This window comes from Oryx dammah, unplaced genomic scaffold (assembly GCF_014754425.2).
Source record: "Oryx dammah isolate SB20612 unplaced genomic scaffold, SCBI_Odam_1.1 HiC_scaffold_28, whole genome shotgun sequence".
Taxonomy (NCBI): Eukaryota; Metazoa; Chordata; class Mammalia; order Artiodactyla; family Bovidae; genus Oryx; species Oryx dammah.
The window spans coordinates 18,922,617-18,928,902 of record NW_024070212.1 but is presented as its reverse complement, the minus strand read 5'-3'; the positions used below and the strand labels follow the sequence as shown (position 1 = coordinate 18,928,902).

At 51.9% G+C, this 6,286-nt stretch overlaps 1 protein-coding gene across 2 annotated transcripts in view; it reads right to left on the bottom strand.

The window, feature by feature from the left end:
• Positions 1-956, bottom strand: part of CERS2 (ceramide synthase 2) — a 9,895-nt gene extending 8,939 nt beyond the window's left edge. Inside the window, exon 1 of one of the 2 annotated variants that reach the window (XM_040230746.1) lies at positions 941-956. The gene's annotated coding sequence lies outside the window, so the exon portion shown is untranslated. Of the gene's footprint in view, positions 1-3; positions 145-940 lie in introns of those variants that run through there. The other variant, XM_040230744.1, reaches the window with a different exon arrangement.
• Between the last annotated feature and the right edge of the window lie 5,330 nt (positions 957-6,286).

The window sequence follows — 6,286 nt, the reverse complement described above, 5'->3', positions numbered from 1 at the left end:
CACTCGGCGGCGGCGGCGGCGGCGGCGGCGGCGGCGGCGTCGCGGAGCTGGCCCGGCCGGGAGCCGCTGCTCCGTCTCTCCCCTCTTCCGAGCTCCGGGCCCCCTCCGGACTGGCTCCGCTCCTCTCCTCCCCCTTCCGCCCGCCCGCCTGCCCGCTCCCTCCCTCCTTCCTCCTCCTCCCGCCGCCCGCCGAGCCCAGCCGAGCCGAGAGCGAGCCCAGCCAGCCCGGGAAAGAAAGGCCGCGAGCAACACAGCAGCCGGGAGACTGGGCGTGGGCCCACGGCCCAGCGACGGAAGGGGAGAGGAGGGCGGGCGGGCGCGCGGCGGGGCCCGGGCCTCCGCGCGGGGCAGCCGCGCCCAGCCCCCGCCGCCTGCCACCGCCCCCTCCCCGGCCGGGGCGGGTGGTGGAAGCTTGGGAGCCGAGCCCTCGCTGCACCCGGCGGGCGGCGGAGCCCCACTGCAGGCGCTGCACCGCGGGGAAAAAGCCCCCGATAAGGGGGGCAGTGCGGGGTCTCCCAGCCTCTGGTCTCTCGGTTAGGGGCGCGCTCCGAGGACCCCGGGACAAACCCGCGAGGGGCGAGGGGCGCGGAACGGCCGTGTGCCTGCACTACCCCGGCAGCCCCCACCTGCGGCCCTCGCCCTCCGGCCGGCTGCGGCCCCCCGTTCTCTCAGCGGCCCGACCGATGGCCACACTTCCCACCTCCAGCCCCACCGGGCAGCGGAGGGAGGAGGGCGCCCCGGCTCCCGGCCCGCGCAGCCCCTGCGGGTCCTTCCCAAGGGCCGCGTGCCGAGGCCCAGCGCCTCTCCAGGATCGACCCGGGCAGCGGGCCCTGGAGATTCGGCTGGGACCCCTAGGGCGTCCCCCACCCCAGCCCGGCCTTAAAATCCCCACCGTTTCCACACCAGTGCTGTAAAATCTACCCCCCAGTGGCACACATACCCTACTGCCGGCAGACTCTGAAGGACCCAGTCCCCAACTTTTGCTGTGTAAAACGTATCTGAGTTTTCAATCTAGACCACTGCTTTTCCGTGTTCAAATTCATATTTTAAAATGTTTTTTCCCTAGACTGGTAAACTTGATGTTTCAGGAAGATGTAACATGTTTATCCTAGAAAACTGGCCTTGATTCCTAAGGAGGACAGACTGTGACTAAGATGTGTTTGAGGTTTTGTTTAGATAGGGCCTGCCTAGCAGAGGTAACCATTTTTTACCTTAATGAAATGTTGGTGTTTTTATACCGAGACAGTTAGAACCTCTGAGGGCAGCTTGTTTCAGGGTTTATCTAGGCAAATTCAGGTGTTTTGACATTTCTCTTAGGAAAGAATATGATTTCTCACTCATCCAGTTTGAGAGCTTGGTCCTCACTGAAGACACTGTCTGGAGAGGTAGAGAGGCAGAGATTGTCTGATTTCCAACTTTTCCTTTGCTTTTGCAGTGGGTCCCCCAGCCCAGGCCAACACGGGGGAAATGAGACTTGTTGGCCCACCCCGTGGCCCCTCACCCACTGAACCAGTACCCAGGGAACTCTGTAGCCTTTTTCAGCCCCAGATTTGCCTGATTTTCCAGTTCCCAGCAATCCCTCCAGCCTTTAATTCCTTTGCCAAAGGGTAAACCCCTTTATTTGCAAGTCATATCCTTTCTACACCTTTGCTATAACCCACCCACCCCCACTCCCACCCCCTCCAATTCCAAAGTCCCCCACCTTTCTTGAGTTCGCTCCCCAGCTTCCCCTTTCCAGGAGGGTTCCAGTGTCTCCTCTTTGAGCCCCAACTAAACTTTGGGTACCTCTCTATCCCCTCCCCAGATCTGTCTTACTTGGCTCTCCTTTTGTTTCTGAACCCTTTTCTCAGGAAATTTTCCTAGACTTCCCCAAGGTCCTCACCAGACTTTATAAATGATTCCTCAGAGCACTGAAGACCAGTTAACTTTAAGATAGCAGTGGGAGGGGAAGTTTGGGGCTGAAGCTGAATAGACAGGCCTGAAAAGTAAAGATAAGAGAGTATACCCCTCCCCCAGGAGACAAAGAAGATGGATGGAGAAAGAGAAACTGGGCCTCAGGCAGCATTTGAATGATGCTGCCCGTTTAGAAGGGGCTTCCCTGGTGGCTCAGTGGTAAAGAATCTACCTGCCAATGCAAGAGACATAGGTTCAATCCCTGGGTCAGGAAGATCTCCTGGAGTAGGAAATGGCAACCCACTTCAGTATTCTCGCCTGGAAAATTCCATGGAAGAGAAGCCTGGCAGGCTACAGTTCATGGGGTCCCAAAAGACTTGGACATAACTGAGCACAACCAATTTAGAAACTCTCTCTCTTTCTCTCTCTCTCTCTCTCTCTGCCTAGTTTGGACCAGGAGATCTTGATCACTCTGACCCATCCCCCACCGCCCAGGCCTGGCATAGCCACGCCCACAGTGCCCCAAGCTGCCCGCCTTGCAGTGACTCACTTCCTCTGTATGGGCTGCTGAGGTGTCCAGAGGCACAGGACACAAATAGGCCTTTGGCCTGGGATTTAGGTATCTGGAGTAGGCAAAGATGTGGACTCTAGTTGTGGAAATGGGTCTTGGTCTTCCCAGGTCAGGCTTGCTTGTGTAACACACAAGACTCTGGATAAAAAGAGTAGAACTTGGCCAAAACATGAGCAGTGGGATTAAGACGCAAGGAATTCTGGGGAGAAAAAGTTTTATAACAAGAGGAGAAATAGCCAGGAGGAATTTCTGTGTATTCTGAAATCCATGCAGAGTGCAGAAAAGCAATATGGACCTAGAGCTGAACAAGTTTTCATGAGTCGACAGCTATGGCTCTGTATGTTACTTGCTGCTTGTCCTCTTAAGAGGAGACCCCAAGTCAGTCATGCCCTTCTGAATGAAAAAATGTTGCCTACCATATCAGTAAAGAAAGGATATTGCAGCCATCAAGCCATCATATTATAGCTGCCAGGACGATGAGTCCTGAGAGAACTCAAAACGAAAATAGGATGCCCTCCATTAAGCTATCAGCCATTGCACTCACTCCCACAATGGTGCACCCTTTGGAGATTCAGGATGGGGAAACACAGGATACTGGCCCCAGCTGAGACACATATCAAAGGAATGATTTCAGTGAGCCCAGACTTTTACATCTTTCCTTACACAAAAAAGTACTACTTTCATTAACTTGACATGTCTTGTTTTCCTTAATAAACAGTAATCTTTTCATATTCTGACTACCTGGTTTTTGTTACAAAATTCCTATATATCCTGGCTCCTCCCTTACTTCTTCAGAGCAGTCCCTCAGAGCTATTTGAGAGGCTGCATTCCAGGCTTAAGTTCCCAGTATTGTCCACCAAATAAAATATAACTCTCTACTTTTACGTTGTGCTTTTTTTTTTTTTCAGTTGACTTTCTCATCTGAGTGATGAAAACACTGAGAAGTTAGGAGACCTGAATTCTGGTTCCAACACCATGGCCCTTGGAAGTCACTCGGTCTCCTTGAGTCAGTAACAAGAGGGTGGTAGGTCAGGTCATCCCTAAGATCTTCTCCAAATCTGAAATTCTAAGATTTAGAGCATGGGTATGGATGGTGATTTGTTGCTGTCGTTCAGTTGCTAAGTCTTGTCCAACTCATTTGCGACCCCGTGCACTGTAGCCCACCAGGCTCCTCTGTCCATGGAGTTCTCCAGGCAAGGATACTGGAGTGGGCTGACAAATCCTTCTCCAGGGGACCTTCCCGACCCAGGGATCAAACCTGCAACTGCTGCAGCTCCGGCCTTGTAGGAGCATTCTTTACAGGTGAGCCACCAGAGATGCCCTCGAGGGTGTTTTAGTAAATCTGAGAAGGGCCTCAATCTGACCCTGGAGTTGAACAAAACAAAACCCAGGGACGAAAGGAGTAAAGTTTCCACCAGTTTCAGAGAGACATCTGTAAATGCATCACACATCTCCTAATAATGCTAGGCAACCAGGACCACTCTTCTGCCACCTCCAAATTCAGTATTCAGCCTTGCAGGTCAGCCAGCATTACCTTGCAGAGGTTTAGACTGGAGAAACAGGAGCCCTCTTTTGCCCTTCATTTCCCCCTAAGCCTACTTGGAACATGCTCAAAAGAGATTTTCAAGGGTACAGAAAGCCAAAGGCCAGGGACCCCTGGCTATGGAGCTGCTCTTCTGCTATAATACAGCCTAGACGTCTCCTGCATGTGTGCTGAGATCCATCTCCGCGGGGCCCCTGGAGCAAATGTCTACGTGAGGCTCTTCCCCGACCCTGCCTGCCCATGCAGTCCTCTGGGGAACCTCATGTCCTCGGGCCAAGAGAGCCCCTTGGTGTCCCTCAGATACCAAGGGGAATCAGAGCCTCCTAGACCACGAGTGGCCACCAGGGGGTCTCAAGGCTCTCTTGCAGTGGCTTTTGATGGCCTCTTGTGGCCAGATTTGGGATTAGAAGAAAGAAGTGGCAGAAGAGAGCCAAGGTTGGAACTCTGAAGGAGATGCTAATAACAGTTACCACTATAAAATAACATTATAACACGTTACAACATTATAACCTATTAACATTATAACATATAACAAATTAGTAAATATTTTACATGTATTTACCATTCAATGCCCAGCACTCCCCTAAAGTGCTTTACGTGTATTTATTTAATCCTCACAATAGCCTATAATATAAACACTATTATTATCACCATTGTTTTTTAACCTCTGTTTTGACAAGGAAGAAACTGAGCAGAGAAATGTTAAGGTGGTTGCCAGAGTCACACAGCAGACCAGCATTCTAAGTCTAAGGAGTCTGGCTTCAGAACCTTTGCTTTTAATCACCATGCTGAAACTGCATTCCGTTTTTCAGGCTGCCAGATAAAATATAGGACACTCAGTTAAATAATTTATTAGCATCGTGCATGCATGCTAAGTTGCTTTAGTCATGTCCGACTCTTTGGGAACCTATGGACTATAGTGTGCCAGGCTCCTCTGCCCATGGAATTCTCCAGGCAAGAATACTGGAGTGGGTTGCCATGCCCTCTTCTAGGAGCTCTTCCCAACCCAGGGATCAAATCCAATCTCTTATGTCTCCTAAATTAGCAGGTGGGTTCTTTACCACTAGCACCACCTGGGAAGCCCTATTAGCATTGTACATCCTGGCTTGGGAGAATCCCCATGGAGGACTACAGTCCATAGGGTATCAAAGAGTCAGACACAATTGAAGAACTTAGCACGCACATACACATTCTACGAAATGTGGGTTATACTCAGTACTAACAGATTATTGTTATATTTACTAAATCTGGCAACCTTAATTTATAAGGCACGTCTTAGAATATTGTTTATTATTTTAGATGTCATCCCACAGAATGACCTATTGGTATAAATCAGCACCTCCTTAGGCCTGGTCTGCTCTGAGGATAAGCGGCTGGTCCTTCCTCAGGGATGCAGGAAAACCAGTGAGGACCTTCCAGGGTAGGCGCATGGCAGAGAAATGCAGATAGCTTCTGTGCCCAGCCCCTGCCTGACCTGTCTAGCATTGCAGGAAGGAGACTGCTCCCAGGCCCGAGGGAGTTGTCTGTGAAATTCGAATAATTGCCCGCTCAGGGGCCCCTTTGGCTCCCTAAGACTGTTTACCTGCTGTTCTGTGCACTGACAGCCTCCAAGAAAGCTGCTGGAGTTGCATCACCTACCGCGAAAATAGTCCTGGCTGCTAAAAGGCAGCAGAAGGAATCTAAGACGCAGGGACCCAGGGAGCCTCCTTCATCTCCCTGTTGCCTTTTGGGAGCACGATGCTTCTGTCCACAGGGATTCCCCTTCGAATTTTTCTCTCTTGACTCTGCTGATCTTTCCCCACTCAGAAATACCTGTGGAAATACCTTCTCTTCCTTCCCTGGAGGTTTACACAGTCTCCCCACCCTACTGTTTCCATCACTCCCACTCACTACTGCTCCAATAAGGCAATCATCAAGGGAGTTTCTGGGCTGGGACCCCTCTGGGGTGCAGGCTGGGGTGCTCCACTGGTATGTGCTCCAACAGGGTTTTCTCTATCAGCCTCCAAATCAGCCTGGAGCCTGTCTGACCTGCCCCCCCAGGGAGCTGGAGTCAGAGGCAGAGCCAGGTCAGAAACTGGACTCAGAGACTGGACTTCTGTAGTCCCAACCCAGCCTCACAGAGAAAGCAGTGCACAAAGCCTCCTGTGTGAGGGCTGAGCTGCTGGGAGGCCAGCGGAGTTCTCTTGTTTGGGCTGAGGCCAGTTCCTGGGAGGAGAGATGCTGTAGGGAGGTGTTTGCATGTGGGACACGGTACAGCCTGGTCCTCTCCCACAGCTGGG